The sequence below is a fragment of the Eleutherodactylus coqui genome, chromosome 1 (assembly GCF_035609145.1).
Source record: "Eleutherodactylus coqui strain aEleCoq1 chromosome 1, aEleCoq1.hap1, whole genome shotgun sequence".
Lineage (NCBI taxonomy): Eukaryota > Metazoa > Chordata > Amphibia > Anura > Eleutherodactylidae > Eleutherodactylus > Eleutherodactylus coqui.
The window spans coordinates 374,181,791-374,202,937 of NC_089837.1; positions in this window are offsets into that span (position 1 = coordinate 374,181,791).

Genomic DNA, 21,147 nt, shown 5'->3' on the forward strand with positions numbered 1-21,147 from the left:
CTCGCACTTAAATGTGGTGGACTTATGAAACAAAATGGAGACTCCTTTTGAGGCAGATGTCGGGTGGGGGTTGTGGAAGCCCTGTGGGAACTGTCTACCCGGCAAAGAGAGGCACTTACCCTCCTTGTAGTGGGTCTCTTGTAGGAAGGCGATCTTGGTGCCATACTTTCTCAGAAGTTGCGCTACGTTGTGTCTTTTAAAGGGCGAGTTGAGCCCTCTCACGTTAAACGAGGAGAGACGGAAGCGGTCATCTACAGCAGGTGGCGGAGGAGGCATCGAGAATCCAGGAGGCGCACTATTGTTGAAAAAGGAATCAAAATGCACAGTGAGACACCAGGCAGATTATCAAAACAAGGGGGGGGGGGGACGGCTGTAGGGGGAAGTTAGGAACGAACACTAAGGGGAGGTGTAAGACACAGAAGGAAGGTAACACTGCAGTGAAGAACACAATATTAAAAAAGACAAGACCAATTCGTCCTAGGACGGTCAGTGGGGGTGGTGTGCAGAGCGGTGCCCGCCCCAAGAGTGGATACTGGGGCTCACAGCTGACCAGATGGAGACCGCGGTGCACAGAACCTGCCCTGGACGACTCCTGAGGACCATTTAAGATAAACCACTTGAAACCAACTATGCAGACAGACTTGCATTAGAACAGGAGAAGAGAGGGAAGGAGAGGGGGGGGGGAGAGAGCAAGAGAGAGAGAGAGGGGGGAGGTGAAAACAACAAGATAACCGTCGGTTGGCACTTTCAGGAGACCGCTGGGGTCCCACCCGCGATGCAACGACCCTTCCCAAAGAGGTAAGAGGTAGCGGGGGGTGGTCCCAGAGTTCGACAAGGTCCCTTGGTGGACGTGAGCGTGTTCAGTCCAACTGCGGAACAGCGGTCTCAACCTAGCGAACCGAGGTCAGGCAGGAGAAAACTTTCGCCCGAACAGCAGCCGGGCTGGGTCGGTTCTTCAGTCTCCTGCAGGGGTGGGATCGCGACTCTTTTTCTTCTTATTCTTAGGTGATTTAGCCGGGGGTGCCAGGCTCCCGGCGGTTGCAGAGGGTAGGTTTGTGAATTTTGGCATCTCTGGTAAAGGAAGCCAGCATGGTAGATCTAGCGGCTCTATCTCGAAAAACTGCCAGCACGCCTGGAGGTCCTCTGGGTCACGAATCTTCAGTCTTCAGCCTTTGTGGGATATACCTAGACCGAAGGGGAACAACCAGGCGTACTTAATCCCCCTCTCTCTCAACGCATCTAGTAGTGGACGGAGGAGGCGGCGCTTGGCCAGGGTAGACGGGGCCAGGTCCTGGAAAATCTGTATAGAGGCCTCCGCATATTTCAAGTCTCTGTGGTTTCTGGCCGCCCTTAGGATTGCGAAAGCGTCCTGAAATGAAAGGACTTTGCAGATGACATCCCGTGGGGGCTCCGTATTCGCAGGGGGGGGGGGGTCTGAGGGCTCTATGGACCCTTTCAATCATGATGGGGGCTGCTCTCTCTGCACCAAGGAGGAGTGAGAAGATCTCTTTGGTTACCTTGTGGAGGCAGTCCGCAGCCCAAGACTCCGGAAGCCCCTTGATGCGTACATTAGAGCGTCTATTTCTATTCTCTAGATCCTCCTGCATCAAGAGGGCTTTGTTAATGTAGTTGTGATGTTCTCGCAGGGTGCGCTTTGCCTCCATGGCGTGTGTGTGGGCTCAGGGCTTTCATAATAAGGTCTTTCATGAAGCCTCTGGATACAGCTTCACCATCCTCGCTGTCCGAGGCAGCCCCCTCCTCCCCCTCCTTACTGTGAGCTGCGGCCGATTGCTGGGCCGGCGCCATCTTTGCCGGGAACAGCGGTGAGCGCGAACTCTTCTCTTTTAGGTATCGCTGCATGTCCGACTGTCCTCTGCTCACCCGCGGCGTCCCTGAAGGCTCCGGTCCTCTCTCCCTCCCGACTCTCCTCATTCCTGTGCTGCTGGTTGCTGCTGAAGGTCCTGTAACGGAGTCTTGCCGCGGGAGCTAAACTCTCACACGGCCATTCTCCTCAGCGGTCAGGCTCCGCCCCCTTGCCTTTAGGAATTTGAACTATCAGTATTATTGCTTATTCACATAGCACCAGCAGTTTTACATAGCACTGTATTGGGATAAAACATTGTAACTATTATAAAATACACTGAGATACAGGCAAGAGAAGTCAACTTTACAAGATACACTAGGTAGGAGACCTGCTAATACACACTTAAGAAACACTCAGGTCAAGAAAAAGAGTGAGCAAGCATAAACTTCCCAGTTGGAAGAGGTACATGTATACTGATTGATGAACTGTTTAGGCCAAGTTATATGCTTGTATTGAGAGGACTGTATGAGCAGCAAAGCTATGGAACTCTCTGCCTGAGAATGTTTGTGATGGCAAATTCAATAAAACGGGTGTTAATCCAGGGATTATTCTGATTGCCAGATTGGAGTTGGGAAGAATTTTTTTCCTTTAATGGGGAAAATTGGCTGCTACCTCATTGGCTATTTTTTGCCTTCCTCTGGATCAATGTTGGGGGGGCATAATAAGCTGAACTGGATGGACATATGTATTTTTTTCAGCCATACATACTATATTACTATGTTTTTAGTGAGCATATGAATGTTTGGAAGGTTAGAGAATGGAAAAGGAGAGGGAACAATTGAAGATATAGGAGCACGAGATAAGGGCTCGGTTAGACGAGCGTGTGTTTTGCGCGCTCGTAATGCATGCTTCTAAAAGAACCAATGGGTTCTTATAGAAGCGTTCATATGCACGGAATTTGAAGCGCAAAGCAGGGCGCACCTAGAAAAGACAGGACATAGGTACGTGTTTTGCAGAAGTTTCCATTGATTCCTATGAGAGCAGGAGTTAATAGAAACTCCTGCGCTACCAATAGCTTCCCCACTGATTACAGCAGGGCATTTGAAAGGTGCTTCTGGCCAGAAGCATCTTTTAAATGTCCCACTGTTAACCCCTTTATTTTCTCTTCTTATTTGTCCTTTTTAGTAGGCCTTTAGAATTATGTGTTTCCCTTGTTTTATATGTTTATCATTACGCATCTGTACTTCTGCTCTTAACTGGACTATTTAAGGGATTGCATATCTTTCACATTGGGCGATGTTTTATTTATTTTTTCATAATCTTTTTGTAGCAATGTAATAATAACAATCACAGTAATCTACGCTACTGAAGACCATGATAACATGTTTAAATATAAGATGTATGGAACAGCTAATGGTGGGTGACAGACAAATATTCAGTACCACAGATTGGTACAGTTTGGTGCTGTTACAGCATTTTTAATAGGTTATTTAAATCCAAAGCTCTTTTAATGCTTACTTTACGCTATTATCAAATCCTTCCTTCATCTTGGATTTTTATATATAAACACTAGAGATGAGCGAGCATACTCGTCCGAGCTTGATGCTCGTTCGAGTATTAGGGTGCTCGAGATGCGGTACTCGTCTTGATTAAACGAGCACTGACCATTGAATTCAATGGAGCCGGCAATACAGCCGGCTCCATTGAAAGCAATGGGCTGCCGGATAGCGCGGGATGAATTTTCGGGAAGGGCTTAAAAATATAAGCCCTTACCTGAAAATCATCCTAAAATGTGTAAAAAGTAAAAAAAAAAATATACTCACCTTGTCCCGCAGAACGATGTTAGCCCATTGAATTCAATGGAGCCGGCAATACAGCCGGCTCGATTGAAAGCAATGGGCTGCCGGCGATCGCACAATTAATTTTCGGGAAGGGCTTAAATATATAAGCCCTTCCCTGCAATTCATCTAGAAATGTGTAAAAATAAAAAATATATATATACTCACCTGCTCCCAGCAGACAGAGTTTAGCTGCGGCCAGCTGGCAGTTCTCCTGAACTGCTCTGAACAGCTGTGAGTAGTATTCAGCAGCCGGGGATCTGCCAATCAGAGGCAGATCTCACTCACACCCATTCATGAATTCATAAATGGGTGAATGAATGCTGCCTCTGATTGGCTCAGCGCAGCTCTCAGCTGAATGACAGCAGTTCAGCACCACAGTGCAGGGGACAGCAGGAGAACACGCGGCTGTGCCCCGGCAGCTGAAGGGAGGTGAGTATCTATTTTTTTTGTTTTTTAAATCACTTTTAATTCATTTCCAGGGAATGGCTTATATGTAAAGCCCTTCCCTGGAAAAGAATTCAGGTGTGCCAGCGGACCATTGTCTTCAATGGAGTCGCCGGCAGCAGCAGCAGCTCCATTGAAGAGAATGCCTGCATTTTTATTCTTTTTTACACTAAAATCTTTCTTTTTCAGGTAAGAAAATACTAACAGAAAAAACCTTATAAGCTGCGCTACAACTTTAACCCTTTGCATGCAATGGGAATAAGCTTCTAGAAACCTCCGTTCATAGCAAGCTGATTTTTATTCCCCAAAATACCATAAACATGAACGCCCCTACTGTGAGTTAGCTCCGTAATCAGGAATACTTCTACTTACTAAACGAGATATCGGGCACACGGTTCAAAGCTCCCTTGATTACGGAGCTAACTCACAGTAGGGGCGTGACGAGCGCTTGCTAACCACGCCCCCAACGCGTCAGTGATGACGGCGGTACGTAGCGCGCTACCCAGGGTGGAACGCACGTACACTGGGTAATCAGCTAGATGACGTGACGGAGCATCAGGGAACCCCGCCTCCCGCACACACGCGCTCGATCGGCGTTCAGCACGGTGCGGTAATGAAGCCAGATGCTCCTTATTGGGACATGGGATTAAGGTATGTTATTTATGTATTTATATGTGTGGTGTAATAGCATTATTCTCAGCTTGATAAAGGCATCAGTTGATGCTGAAACGCGTTGCTTTTATTGTTCATGTTTATGGTATTTTGGGGAATAAAAATCAGCTTGCTATGAACGGAGGTTTCTAGAAGCTTATTCCCATTGCATGCAAAGGGTTAAAGTTGTAGCGCAGCTTATAAGGTTTTTTCTGTTAGTATTTTCTTCTTTTTTCCCCATCTGGTGCATGTTGATGTATTCTTTAAGCTGCTGCTCTCCAGAAGAGCTTGGCCGACTAAATACATTTTTATAAGCTTTTCTGGATAGGACAGAAGACCCCCTGGTAAAGAAACCTTTGAAAGGCGAACTCGGATTCCCGTTACAGGCAGAACACAAACACTTTTTGTTGCTCCGCCTGACACCAGGTAAGTAGAATCCTGTCTGATTGTTACATTTTTTTCTCCATGGCTATGGCGCTTTCCCTAATTTGTATTTCTTTTTCAGGTAAGGGCTTATATTTGTAAGCCCTTCCCGAAAATTCATCCCGCGCTCGCTGGCAGCCCATTGCTTTCAATGGAGCTGGCTGTATTGCCGGCTCCATTGAATTCAATGGGCTAACATCGTTCTTCTCTGCCACAGCTGTGGCAGAGGAAAACGATCGTTATGCTGACAGTGGGGGGGGGGGGTCTCACTCTTGCCACTATTGTGGCTTAATAGTGAGACCTCGGAGCCCGAAATGCAGCCCTGCATGTTGCTCCTCACCTGCCCTATCCATTTCTGTGTTTTTTACATGACTTTGGTGATTTGCTAAGATTTTCACAAATGAAAACCTTAGCGGAGCACCAGTCATATACAAAAATGCTCGAGTCGCCCATTGACTTCAATGGGGTTTGTTACTCGAAACAAACTCTCGAGCATCACTGAAAGTTCGACTCGAGTAACGAGCACTCGAGCATTTTGATGCTCGCTCATCTCTAATAAACACCTATTCTGTTCTATTCCCTGTTAAGGACCTCATGACAGTGTTAAATCATTGCTTTCGAGGGAATATATCTCCTCCAGTCAGCCGCATAGGCTAAAGTAAAACATATATAGTTGAAGGGATGTTGCGTTCAAAGACATAATTTATATAAACTCCCACCTGTTTCTCTGCTGTGCACCAGCAAACCAGTTGCTCACAATATAGCCTGGGTAACTGAGTGAATGCACATGATAGAGAGGGAGTGTAAGAATAAAAATTACACATTTGAACAGTGTCCTTTCTAATGTGTGATCATTACTTTAAAGGAGTATTCCCGTTGTAAAGCTAATTCTGAAATATTCCAGACATGAAAGGTATTTGTGCCATGTTTATGCACAGCTGTTGGGTATAACTCACACAGCCATTACCTTCTTATCCTGTTTTCCATTTGTGATGTTTCCTCATATTGCAAATTTTCAAGATTGTCTCAGCATCCCTGCTGACATGGAGCTTGAACCTATATTGCACAATTCCCCACCCTGTACATCCTTCTTCTGCATCTCCCGATAAGCGCTGCCCTGCTGTTGGTCAGCAATGTGGTCCCGAGAGCTTAATAGACAAAAAGCCTCCTGAGTCTTACTGAGCAAGGCCGACTTGTAGCGCTGGAATGTCTACAGGTCGCATCGAAGGCAACTTGTGAATGTACACTTATGAGATCGCTGTCCGTGCAGACAATCCGTGGTAATACCCGGGTATTGAAAGGTATGGACTTTGAAAGTGTTACTCACATTTTATGTAGCAAATCACAGCATGCTCTATTTTACCATGAATACCATGCGGATGGGCTCCTTTGCTCTCTATGGGTGCATACGACCCGCAGTGCATATGCAATTAACATTGCATATGGGCGTTTATTCGCTCGCAAGTTGCTTGGAGACTAGATGCAAAAGGAGAAAGAGAGAGAGATCACAACTGTTGACTGACAGATGTTGGCCTACTTTCTGATGTCATGCCCTGCATCTTTCTTCCGCATGGATGATGCGCTGTCCATATGCATACATCCGGACAGAAAATCACCCGCATACGCAGCCATATGCAATTAGTTTCCACGATCGATCACAGGTATCCACATACGGAATCCGATCTGTTTGTGTGAGCCTGGCCTTATTGATTTTTCTTTAAACTAGAATATAGACAGTAGAGTATAGCAAACAGTATTTATGTGACAAGGTCATACAGTAACATAATATCACAATAAAACAGCATATCAGCCAGAAAAATAAGAGTTAGAGAAAAAAGAAAGTATATAAAAAAGAAGTATATATTAAAAAAATTACATAAATATATCATATAGAAGAGGCACAAAATCATACAGATAAGCCTCATACAATAAAAAAAAGCATAAATAAAAATGAAGACAGGAAAAGAGGATTAACCCCTTTAAGGATTTGGGGGATTTTCATCTCCACTTTCGAAAGGCCATAGCTAGAGATGAGCGAGCATACTCGTCCGAGCTTGATACTCGTTCGAGTATTAGGGTGTTCGAGATGCTCGTTACTCGTAACGAGTACCACGCGGTGTTCGGGTTACTTTCATTTTCTTCCCTGAGAAATTTGCGCACTTTTCTGGCCAATAGAAAGACAGGGAAGGCATTACAACTTCCCCCTGCAATGTTCAAGCCCTATACCACCCCTCTGCAGTGAGTGGCTGGCGAGATTAGGTGTCACCTGAGTATTAAAATCTGCCCTTCTCTATATGCACTCAACGGGGCCGGCGGCAGCAGCGCCGACCCCATTGAGAACATATAGAAGACAAATCATTCTTCTCTGCCACAGCTGTAACAGCTGTGGCAGAGAAGAACGATGTTTGCCCATTGAATTCAATGGAGCCGGCAATACAGCAGGTTCCACTGAAAGCAATGGGCTGCCGGCGATCGCGGGATGAATTGTCGGGAAGGGCTTAAATATATAAGCCCTTCCCTGCAATTCATCCAGAAATGTGTTACAATAAAAATATATACCGGCGTATAAGGCGACGGGGCGTATAAGACGACCCCCCAACTGTCACCTTATACGCCGGGAATACAGTGGAGCAAAGAATAAAAATCATTACTCACTTCTCCTGGCGTTCTGCGGCGCTGCTGCAGGCTGTCGCTCCCTCCTGGTCCACGGCAGAGCATTGCTTTCTCTACGAAGGGCTTTAAATCTCCGCCTCCAGAAACACACGTGCCTTCAGCCAATCACAGCCAATGACAATGATGTCATTGAATGACTGTGATTGGCTGAAGGCACGTGTGTTTCTGGAGGCGGGGATTTCAACCACTGCGTCCAGAAAGCAATGCTCTGCCGGGGACCAGGAGGGAGCGACAGCCTGCAGCAGCACCGCAGAACGCCAGGAGAAGTGAGTAATGATTTTTATTCTTTGCTCCACTGTATTCCCGGCGTATAAGGTGACAGTTGGGGGGTCGTCTTATACGCCCCGTCGCCTTATACGCCGGTATATATTTTTATTGTAACACATTTCTGGATGAATTGCAGGGAAGGGCTTATATATTTAAGCCCTTCCCGACAATTCATCCTGCGATCGCCGGCAGCCCATTGCTTTCAGTGGAACCTGCTGTATTGCTGGCTCCATTGAATTCAATGGGCAAACATCGTTCTTCTCTGCCACAGCTGTTACAGCTATGGCAGAGGAGAACGATCTTTATGCTGACAGTGCGGGGGGGGGGCACTCTTGCCGCTATTGTGGCTTAATAGTGGGACCTGGGAACTTGAGATGCAGCCCAACATGTAGCCCCTCGCCTGCCCTATCTGTTGCTGTGTCGTTCCCATCACTTTCTTGAATTGCCCAGATTTTCACAAACGAAAACCTTAGCGAGCATCGGCGATATACAAAAATGCTCGGGTCGCCCATTGACTTCAATGGGGTTCGTTACTCGAAACGAACCCTCGAGCATTGCGAAAAGTTCGTCCCGAGTAACGAGCACCCGAGCATTTTGGTGCTCGCTCATCTCTAGCCATAACGTTTTTATTTTTCCGTTGATACGGCCAGATGAAGGCTTGTTTTTTGCGTGGCGAACTGTAGTTTTTATTGGTAACATTTTGAGGTGCATAAAATGTATTGTAAGACGTTTATTTTTTTTTTGAGAGCAGGGAGAGAAAACGCATCAATTTTGCCATTATATTTTCTGAAAGGGTACCTGAACCATAGCAGCTATGATTATAATGATAAGACAATGCAGGACTTCTGTCCTGCAATGCCTTATTGCTTGCAGTAGCGATCATAAGCAAAGGCATGGCAACAAGTCGGCCCTTCACATCTCAGGTTTCTAATAACATCACAGATGGAGCGCCCTCCCTCTGTGAACCCTTTACATGATGCGATCTACATAGATCTCAGCATGTAGGGGGTTAACAGCGGGGGTCGCTGTCCTCATGTACCCCCCCCCCCCCGTTGCAGCCGGAGGATGGCTATTAGTAACAGCCGTCTCCCGCTGCCAAATGGCGCGGGCTCACTTCTTACATCCTGTGGCATTAAGGAGTTAATGGAATATATGACCCATTCCAATAAATAAAAAATTATGATTTAGGCCGCCTGCAGATGGGCGGGTCGGATCCGGCGACGAGGATTCTCGCCGCAGGACCCGACCCGAGCGGCTGCAGGGACCAGCGCGTACTCACCCGCGCCCGCGGCCCTGGCTCTTTCATGTGCCGCACAGAAATAGGACATGCCACGGTTTGTTTGCCGCGTGAGATTTCGTGCAGCCAAACCGCGGCCGTCTGCATAGGATTGCGTTTGTTAACGCAATCCTATGCAGGCTTCAAGCGACGGAAATTCCGCGGGAAATCCCGCCGCAGAATTTCCGCTCGTGTAGAGGGGGCTTAAATATTCACTTTTAAAAAAAGCTATGAAAATATGAAATCCTGTGCATTGAAAGTATGTCCCAGATCTGAAGAAATTTCTTGTGTTTATCATTAACAATAATGGAAAGTTTATTTTTAACCATAATTCATGACAATTTTGTTTTTCAAAGCAATTCAAAGAGGAACTTTGCCATCATCTAGCAATTGTAAGTTTGTCAGTTAAAAATATAACAGAGCAGGGCTTGCTCTAGATATTTCTTAACATTTACTGGTGTCAGTGAACACATAAAATTGTAAAACTTGATCCATAACCTCCTCACCTTCTTGCACTCCCACTAGATATGCATATCTGTACTGTCACAGCCACGACCATGGAAACAATTTGGATAATACTGTGGAATAGTATAACACATGACACAGAAACTGAATACTATTTGGGTAAAATTTTATATTTGATTTCACTAAAGAAGAATTAAAAGAAAATCTAGTCATTTTTAAAAAAAAACTCATTTTCAAGTTTTAGGTTTAAACTGTTATGAACCTGCTGGTTCATTATTCCCTGTGTATTAATTTGCTGCAGCTCAGGTTTCTTTGGAAGAGGAGTGCCTATTGTTAAATTTCATTTAAAATATTCTTGGATTGCTGATTATAGCAAACACTATGTGTGTTTAAATCCAGCATCCCGTGTTTACTCTGCACTCTGTTCATAGTCTAGAAATTCCTTACGGCCGCCTGCAGACGAGCGGGTCGGATCCGGCAGCGAGAATTCTCGCCGCGCGATCCGACCCGAGCGCCTGCAGGGACGAGCGCGTACTCACCCGCGCCTGGCGGCCCCGGCTCTTTCATGTGCCGGCTGCCGCGCAGCCGGCGCATGCGCAGACCGGAGCCGCCGGCCGGGTGAGTGCGTGCCCCGCAGAAAATTAGGACATGCCGCGGTTTGTTTGCCGCGCGAGATTTCGCGCGGCCAAACCGCGGCCGTCTGCATAGGAGTGCGTATTTTAATGCACTCCTATGCAAACTTTCAGCGGCGGAAATCCCGCTGGAAATCCCGCGGCGGGATTTCCGCTCGTGTGCAGGCGGCCTACATGTTTAGTGTTTTGTTTCTAGCCTCGCTTTTTTTTTACTTGTCAGCATAGTTTGCAGTTGTGGTTTTCTAGTTTAGTCCTTGCTTCTAGCCTTGTAGCCTGTTTGCCTATCCCTGTTTGTATCTATCTAGTCTTGCTTCTAGTTCAGTTCTGCTCAGTTTGGTTTTCTTGTCTCTAAGTTCTAATTGCTTGTTAGGGACAGCATTTCAGATAGGGTTTCCATTAGAGATATTTTAGAGTTACTCAAAGACATTGTTGTGTCTGCTGTTAGGGACAATGTAAGGGATATTTTAGGGACAGACTTAGAGGATTCTAGCATTAGGGTCAGTTATTATCAGTTCGTTAATTCCGTTTTCATAAAACCATCTGCTCGATTATCTGACTACTATAATTATCATCATTTTGTGCCTTCAAGTGATTATAATCACCATCCTGTCGCTGTCATTAATTGTTGAGTTTCCATTTTTGCATTACCTACTAGTGCTGATACATGCGTCACATATTTCTTCATTTGACTGTCCCATTGTTACATAATTTGGATCCACTGTCCTGGTGTTATCTGAGTACTTGGAAGACACAATTAACAGCCAGGAAAGAAGTTCTAAAAAACAACCCCAAACAAACGCAAAAAATAAAAACAAATCAATCTTTATTTATAGACAAATATCATAATTAGAGATGAGCGAGTATACTCACTAAAGGCAATTGCTCGAGCAATTGCGGGGAAGCGGTGAGTAGCGGCAGTCAGCAGGAGGGAGCGGGTGGGAGAGAGGCAGAGAGAGATTTCCCCTCCGTTCCTCCCCGCTCTCCCCTGCAGCTCGCTCGAGCAATTGCCTTTAGCGAGTATACTCGCTCATCTCTAATCATAATCAACACACATATGTAAGAATATCAGGGTAATAAGACCAGCAGAAGTCCCTCAGGCATGGATACAGAGCTAACATGGAACTATTACCAGCAGATCAGCAAATTACATGTTAAAAAAGGTCAGCAATTGAAATATAATAAACTTTGCCAAAAGTGACTAAATGATTTGTACAATAGATCACAATATTATGTTAAGCCATAAAGCCTTCACTATGAAAGAACTATATAAAAATATGCAAACTCTCTCTCTCTCTCTCTCTATATATATATATATATATATATACATATATATATATATATTTTTTTTTATACAAGCGGCCTTTTGATGGATTACCCCCATAGATCTGGTTATACTTCAAAAAACTCAGATTCAGAGGGTGAAAGTAGTCCCAAGAGCAGATACCTATTGAATGCAAAAGATAAGAGCACCTTCTCTTAGAACAGTATATACAAAAATGGTTCTGCAGGAAACCCTGAATTATGATGAGAAGAGTGGCATGAAAAAGCAAGTGACCAGCTTAGATCATTTTGCAAATCCCAAAGACATTTCTCAAAAAAGCTATAATATCTGCCTTGAAGCTTGTGATAAAATATCCAACGTGCCCCGTATAGTAAATGGAGACCAAAATAATTTATTTTGAAAAATGGACTGTTTGTATGAAATTTACATAAACCCTCCCACTTTACTATGCTCATGTGATAGTGCTCTCAGCAGCAGGCCTGTGTGGGTGGGACTTTAAGCAAAGTATAAGTAAAAATCCCAGCCTCCATCCTTGCAACTATCTTCAAAGTCACAGACAGCTCACCTGTGTGCCTGTTTTGTGTGAGCACAGCTGCTCGCTAGCATGTCCACCAGGCCCTGTCCTCTAAGATTTGTAGCTGTTCCTACAAAGTATAAAATGGTTTTTACTACTTCTGTCTATGAGTCATCACCCCAGAACTACAATGAATATGCACATATACAGTAGATACATACAGTATACCCATCTGATAGATATCCATATCTCTCTCACCTTTTCTCTCTTATATTTACAAACATGTTATACATGTTACACAAATATAAACATGTCACACATTTATAGACACATCAGACATATATATATATATATATATATATATATATATACACACACATGTTACACATTACACACATACACTTACCCCAGGTAGCTGAAGTCCGGACATCATGCAGCACATCACTAGTGGAGCCATATAGATTTGACAACAGGTGGCTATGCATAGCCATGAAGACCTGTACAAGGCCTGGCGATATCATTATAAGTTAATAATGAGGTATCGCTTCCACTGCTCCAACTGAAAAACACCACAGCTGACTTTGCTGACGATTTGATCTTGTTGCTTTCCAATAACTCTTGAAATGCTATAGCATATTCACTGCTTCTACAATCTGTCAAGTTCTAAAATATGCTCAAATACTGTAAATCTTGAATATCACCTAGTTGGCCCGAGAAGTGGAAAAGATCAAATATTTCTTGCCATTTACATGGCAGCAGAATTTGCTAATATATCTAAGAGTAAATTTAACAAGTTATTCAAACGATCTCTATAAGGAAATTTTTCCAGGTGTTTTGACACAGATACAAGAGCTGCTAGCTGCATATGATTTACCTATGATTCCTTGGAAGGGGAAAAAAATTCTGCTTAAAAGTTACATCTTTCCCAGGTTGACATATATCATGCAAATAGCTCCTATCCCTTTGCCTCGAGACTTCTTTACAGCACTCAGATGTATACTTTCCTTGTGAAAAAGTAAAAAAAAACACATCTTTCTTAAAAAAAATAAAGATAAAGGTATCGTATTGCTTGATGGACAGATTTCATACTAGGAGATACAAATATATAAGTGTATGAATTTATTGGCTTCTTCTCCCACCAAAATCAAACACGATATATCTCTAACCAATTTATTTAACCCCATCAGGACATGGCCTATTTTGGCATTGAGGACCAAACGATTTTTGGTATTTTTTAATCTCCATTTTTCAAAAGCCATAACGTTTTTATTTTTCTATCGACGCGGACATATGGGGGCTTGTTTTTTGCGTGGCAAACTGTAGTTTTTATTGGTACCATTTTTGGGTGCATAGACTACATTGTAAAACTTTTATTATTTTTTTTATGATCGTAGGGAAAGAAAACGCATCAATTCTGCCATAGATTTTTTTTTTTTTTTAAACGTTAATTATGCAGCATAAATGACACACTACATTTTGTTCTGCAGGACTGTACGGTTACAACAATACCAAAATTCTTATATTTTTTTTAGGTTTTTCCACTTTTCCACAATAAAAATCCTTTTTTTGGGAAATTATTTTTTTTCTAAACTCACTGCATTCAAAGTCCTCTAACTTTTTCATTTTTTCTTGGACGGAGCTCTCTGGGGCTTATTTTTTGCGAGACGAGCTGTAGGTTTTATTTGTACCATTTTGGGGTACACACTTTTTTTTATCATTTTTATTGCGTTATTTAGGAGGCTAATTTTGCCTCCGTTTTTTAGGATTTTTTTAACGGTTTTTGCCATGCAGGATAATAAGCACATTCAATTTATTGTACGCGTCGTTATGGACGCATGGATACCAAATATGTGGGATTTAAAAAACAAATTTATGCTAATATGAGAAAAAGCATAAAAAAGGGGTTTTTTAACATTTTTTTTTAATCTTTTTAGTTTTTGTACTTTATTTTGCTCATTTTTTACACAATCTGTGTCCCTCTGAGGGACTTTTACTGCAGTATTGCAGATCGCTACGATAAGGCATGGCAGGACTTCTCTCCTGCCATGCCTTATCACTTACTATAGCGATCACAGGCTATGGCAACACAGGACACCGGTATCTGGCACCCTGTTGCCATAGCAACCACCTGGGCTCTGGCGATGTTATCGTGAGAGCCGGCTGGAGTCACAGAGGCTTCTGTGCACCCTTTCCCTGCCGCGATCTACTTCAAATCTAAATCATAAAGAAAAATACATATCGCTACGTCCGATCTATCAAAGTAGCGGATTATTTACCCTGCATGGTGAACATCATCCGAAAAAAAAAATAATGTTTAAAAATACAAGTCACATACTGCATACGCCGTGTCTCTGGACAAGGCACAGTCAGTTGTCAACAGACAAACAAATATATACACTCAGACAGGGAATGCTAGCAGGAGTTCCCATAGATGGTGGATATATTCCATGCAGTAGTACTCAATAACAGACAAAAGAGTCCGAAGTCAGTGGACATTTGGAAAGGTTCAAATTGCATGGTACGTGGGAGTTTCTAGGAGTTCTCTATAGATCTGGAGACATATGGGTGGTGGGTGTATGAAAAGATCATCACCACACTTAGGGTTAGTGTATGGACTAATTTCTGATACACAGTCCTCTGAAAACAACCAGAGGGAAAAGAGTAATTGTTCATAATTTGAAACATAAACTAGGGTTTAGAGATGAGCGAGCATACTCGTCCGAGCTTGATGCTCGTTCGAGTATTAGGGTGCTCGAGATGCTCGTTGCTCGAGACGAGCACCACGCGGTACTCGTCTCGATTAAACGAGCACTGACCATTGAATTCAATGGAGCCGGTAATACAGCCGGCTCCATTGAAAGCAATGGGCTGCCAGCGATCGCGGGATGAATTGTCGGGAAGGGCTTAAATATATAAGCCCTTCCCTGCAATTCATCCAGAAATGTGTAAAAATAAAAAAAAATATACTCACCTTGTCCCGGCAGAACGAGGTTAGCCCATTGAATTAAATGGAGCCGGCAATACAGCCGGCTCCATTGAAAGCAATGGGCTGCCGGCGATCGTGGGATGAATTGTCGGGAAGGACTTAAATATATAAGCCCTTACCTGCAATTCATCCAGAGATGTGTAAAAATAAAAAATATATATATACTCACCTTGTCCCGGCAGACGGAGTTCAGCGCGGCTGGCCGGCAGTGGGTGGGAAGGGGGTGTGAGTCAGACATGCCCCTGATTGGCTCAGCGCTGAGCCAATCAGAGGCAAATCTCACTCACACCCATTCATGAATTCATGAATGGGTGAGTGAGTGTTGCCTCTGATTGGCTCAGCGCAGCTCTCAGCTGAATGACAGCAGTTCAGCACCACAGTGCAGGGGACAGCAGGAGAAGACTCCGCGTGCCCCGGCAGCTGAAGGGAGGTGAGCATCTATTTTTTTTGTTTTTTAAATCACTTTTAATTCATTTCCAGGGAATGGCTTATATGTAAAGTCCTTCCCTGAAAAAGAATTCAGATGTGCCAGCGGACCATTGTCTTCAATGGAGTCGCCGGCAGCAGCAGCAGCTCCATTGAAGAGAATGCCTGCATTTTTATTCTTTTTTACACTAAAATCTTTCTTTTTCAGGTAAGGGCTTATGTTTTTAAGCCCTTCCCGAAGATTCATCCCGCGCTCGCCGGCAGCCCATTGCTTTCAATGGAGCTGGCTGTATTGCCAGCTCCATTGAATTCAATGGGCTAACATCGTTCTTCTCTGACACAGCTGTTACAGCTGTGGCAGAGGAGAACGACCGTTATGCTGACAGTGCGGGGGGGGGGGTCTCACTCTTGCCACTATTGTGGCTTAATAGTGAGACCTCGGAGCCCGAAATGCAGCCCTGCATGTTGCTCCTCGCCTGCCCTATCCATTTCTGTGTTTTTTACATGACTTTGGTGATTTGCTAAGATTTTCACAAATGAGAACCTTAGCGGAGCACCAGTCATATACAAAAATGCTCGAGTCGCCCATTGACTTCAATGGGGTTCGTTACTCGAAACGAACTCTCGAGCATCACTGAAAGTTCGACTCGAGTAACGAGCACCCGAGCATTTTGGTGCTCGCTCATCTCTACTAGGGTTCATTGTTCGACGTGTTTCTCCGCAATAATTGTGGTTCATCAGGAACTTACGAACTGTAGTAAGAGCCTATGCTAATGAAGGAGTCAGCAGATACTTATCCCATACAATATCATTAGATCTGATTATACCTATGTTTTTTGTCTGAGAACTAGCCTTACAAAGGTGTTGCGGCTAGTGTCAAGGACTATTATCAAGATAGGGAGGCACACCACACCAAGTCCCCGTCAGAGGGAAACTTTCAATTTAGAGTATTATACTACACTCAAAATCATAGCACTCATTGCTGAAGCAAATGTAACTACCAGCAGCGACATCAGTCATGGGTTAGGTGAAGGAGACCCTGGACAGCAGTGTAAAGTGTTAATTTCAAGAGATCATTCAACTACTCCAAACTAAGCTTAGGTAGTTCGACTATAAGTTCACACACCCTATCTAATTTCTAAACCAGATGGTCTCGGTGGTGTCTCTCTATTAGAAAGTCCCCATGAGTGGCAAAAGCAAAATAGCCTTTTCTAGTCTCTCTAAGTGTAAAAAATAGGAGACCAAAATCCATAGCCTTGATGGTAGACTAGGTTCCCTTGATCCCCATGGGGATTTGCAGGAATTTACAAATTGGACATTTAAAATGTGCTTCTGGACATCACAGTTTAAATGCCCCGCTGTAAGCAGCAGGGAATTCCTCCAGCCCTGCTGCTGGGCAATTGACCAGCAGCAGAGGGCAGTGGGGGAGTCCCTCCAATTTTCTCCCCAAGGGATTTCTCTATAGCGGGGAGAGAGGACAGGGTTACAGGGCTTATAGGAGAGTGTGAGAGGAGAGGGTGAGACTAAAAGGATCCGCCCTCTAGCCCCACTCCCTCTCTCTTTGCTATGGTGAATCCCTATGAAAATCCCTATAGCCCTGCCCACTCTTTCTAGCCACGCCCACTCTCTTTGCACTATGGTCATATCCCTCAGGGATCCCCAGAGCAGAGAGAGAGAGAAAGGGGCTATGGGTTAATCCCCCATAGCAGTGAGAAAGAGCATGGCTATGGGAGATTAACCCATAGCAGGGAGAGACAGAGTGGGGCTATGGGTTAATCCCCAAGGCCTGCTCTCTCTCTCTCTTTGCTATGGGGAAGTCCCGATGCCCTACGCCTAATGCAGAAATGTCCACATGGACTAATTCTATTCCATGCAAAAGATCCCTAAAGGCCCACTTACACTGAGCGATGATCGCTCAAAGATCGCTCAAACGATAGTTTGGGTAACAGCTTTGAGCAATCATTTTGCATAAACTATTAAGTAGCTACTCAGCTACCTAAAAGCAATTTAGTGTGCAAATGAAGTCTGAGGGCTCTTATCTGCTTTTAGTTCCTTTGTTCTCTGACGAGAAACAATGCTATCATCACTACCCTCGGAGAACTCCTGATAAGGCTGATCACCAATTTTTAGGTTTGCCTGAATTTACCGATGATCGCTCAAAGATTAGAGATGAGCGAACATACTCGTCCGAGCTTGATATTCGTGCGAATATTAGGGTGTTCGGGATGCTCGTTACTCGTAACGAGTACCACGCGGTGTTCCGGTTACTTTCAGTTTCCTCTCTGAGACGTTAGCGCGCTTTTCTGGCCAATTGAAAGACAGGGAAGGCATTACAACTTCCCCCTGTGACGTTCAAGCCCTATACCACCCCCCTGCTGTGAGTGGCTGGGGAGATCTGATGTCACCCGAGTATAAAAATCGGCCCCTCCCGCGGCTCGCCTCAGATGCCTTGTGAGTTAGCTGAGGGACAGTGGTATCGTGCTGGAGCTGCTGTAGGGAGAGCGTTAGGAGTTAGTGTAGGCTTCAAGAACCCCAACGGTCCTTCTCAGGGCCACATCTAATAGTGTGCAGTACTGTGTTAGCACTGTATTTTTTTTTTTTTTTTCAAAATTGGATCTGCAGAGCATTGCGCCCTGCAATAGGGACAGAAGTGGTGGTTAGGCAGGGAGAGTGTTAGCAGTGAGTGTAGGCTTCAAGAACCCCAACGGTCCTTTCTAGGGCCACATCTATCCGTGTGCAGTACTGTCCAGGCTGCTGTTAGCAGTGTTGCATATTTTATTTTTTTTCTCAAAACCGGCTGTGCAGACCATTGCACCCGGCATTAATACTACAGGGATAGAATTGTGTAGGCAGGGCCAGAAGACATACATTATTCATTGAATAGACGCAGTGTGGCTTGTCCTTTGAAAAACAAGGGAAAAAATTCTATTTCGCCTGCCTCTGACAGTCCTCAGGGCTCTGGGTACGTGTGTGCTGCGTGCAGAACGTTAAAAAAAATCAGACGCAGCCAGCTATGATTTACTGCAGGCTTGCGCCAATTTTTTTCCTGCATGGGAAATCCCTGATCTGCTGGAGCGAATAACTTTGCATCACTGCAGTTCTCTGACACATTTGCAGGGCCACAACACAGTTATTAAACTTAGTAGTATTCATTGAATACACGCAGTGTGGCTTGTCCTTTGAAAAACAAGGGAAAAAATTCTATTTTGGCTGCAGGCTTGCGCCAATTTCTTTCCTGCATGGGAAATCCCTGATCTGCTGGAGCGAATAACTTTGCATCACTGCAGTTCTCTGACACATTTGCAGGGCCACAACACAGTTATTAAACTTAGTAGTATTCATTGAATACACGCAGTGTGGCTTGTCCTTTGAAAAACAAGGGAAAAAATTCTATTTTGGCTGCAGGCTTGCGCCACTTTCTTTCCTGCCTGGGAAATCAAATCACTGGTAATACACCATGCTGAGGGGTAGGGGTAGGCCTATAGGACGTGGACGCGGGCGAGGACGCGGAGGCCCAAGTCAGGGTGTGGGCACAGGCCGAGCCAGTGCGGTGGCCAGGGGTAGAGGCAGGGCCAGACCGAATAATCCAACAACTGTTTCCCAAAGCGCCCCCTCGCGCCATGCCACCCTGCACAGGTCAAGGTGCTCTACGGTGTGGCAGTTTTTCACAGAGACGCCTGACGACCGACGAGCAGTGGTGTGCAACCTTTGTCGCGCCAAGATCAGCTGGGGAGGCACCACCAACAGCATGCGCAGGCATATGATGGCCAAGCACCCCACAAGGTGGGACGATGCCCGTTCACCGCCTCCGGTTTGCACCACTGCCTCTCCCCCTGTGCCCCAACCTGCCACTGAGATCCAACCCCCCTCTGAGGACACAGGCACTACCGTCTCCTGGCCTGCACCCACACCCTCACCTCCGCTGTCCTCGGCCCCATCCAGCAATGTCTCTCAGCGAAGCGTCCAGACGTCGCTAGCGCCACAGTTTGAGCGCAAGCGCAAGTACGACGCCACGCACCCGCACTTTCAAAAGCATGATGGCGGCGGCTGCCCCGCGCTACTCGGTTCCCAGTCGCCACTACTTTTCCCGATGTGCCGTCCCAGGCCTGCACGACCACGTCTCCCGCAACATTGTACGCGCCCTCACCAACGCGGTTACTGCCAAGGTCCACTTAACAACACACACGTGGAGAAGCACAGGCGGGCAGGGCCACTATATCTCCCTGACGGCACATTGGGTGAATTTAGTGGAGGCTGGGACAGAGTCACAGCCTGGGACCGCTCACGTCCTACCCACCCCCAGAATTGCGGGCCCCAGATCGGTGGTGGTATCTGCGGCGGTGTATGCTTCCTCCACTAAAGCACCTTCCTCCTCCTCCTCCTCCAACGCAACCTCTGTCTCGCAATCAAGATGTGTCAGCAGCACGTCGCCAGCAGTCGGTGTCACGCGGCGTGGCAGCACAGAGGTGGGCAAGCGTCAGCAGGCCGTGCTGAAACTACTCAGCTTAGGAGAGAAGAGGCACACGGCCCACGAACTGCTGCAGGGTCTGACAGAGCAGACCGACCGCTGGCTTGCGCCGCTGAGCCTCCAACCGGGCATGGTCGTGTGTGACAACGGCCGTAAGCTGGTGGCGGCTCTGCAGCTCGGCAGCCTCACGCACGTGCCATGCCTGGCCCATGTCTTTAATTTGGTGGTTCAGCGCTTTCTGAAAAGCTACCCCCACTTGTCATACCTGCTCGGAAAGGTGCGCCAGCTCTGCGCACATTTCCGCAAATCCCACACGCACGCTGCCACCCTGCGGACACTGCAACATCGGTTTAATCTGCCAGTGCACCGACTGCTGTGCGACGTGCCCACACAGTGGAACTCTACGCTCCACATGTTGGCCAGACTCTATGAGCAGCGTAGAGCTATAGTGAAATACCAACTCCAACTTGCGCGGCGCAGTGTGAGTCAGCCTCCTCAATTATTTACAGAAGAGTGGCCCTGGTTGGCAGCCATCTGCCAGGTCCTTGGAAAATTTGAGGAGTCTACCCAGGTGGTGAGCGGCGATGCTGCAATCATTAGCGTCACCATTCCTCTGCTATGCATCTTGAGAAGTTCCCTGCAAAGCATAAAGGCAGACGCTTTGCGCTCGGAAACAGAGCCGGGGGAAGACAGTATGTCGCTGGATAGTCAGAGCACCCTCCTGTCTATATCTCAGCGCGTTCAGGAGGAGGAGGAGGAGCATGAGGAGGATGAGGAGGAGGGGGAAGAGACAGCTTGGCCCACTGCTGACGATACCCATGCTGCTTGCCTGTCATCCTTTCAGCCTGTATGGCCTGAGGAGGAGGAAGAGGAGGAGGAGGAGGATCCTGAAAGTGATCTTCCTAGTGAAGACAGCCTCCGGTTTGCACCACTGCCTCTCCCCCTGTGCCCCAACCTGCCACTGAGATCCAACCCCCCTCTGAGGACACAGGCAC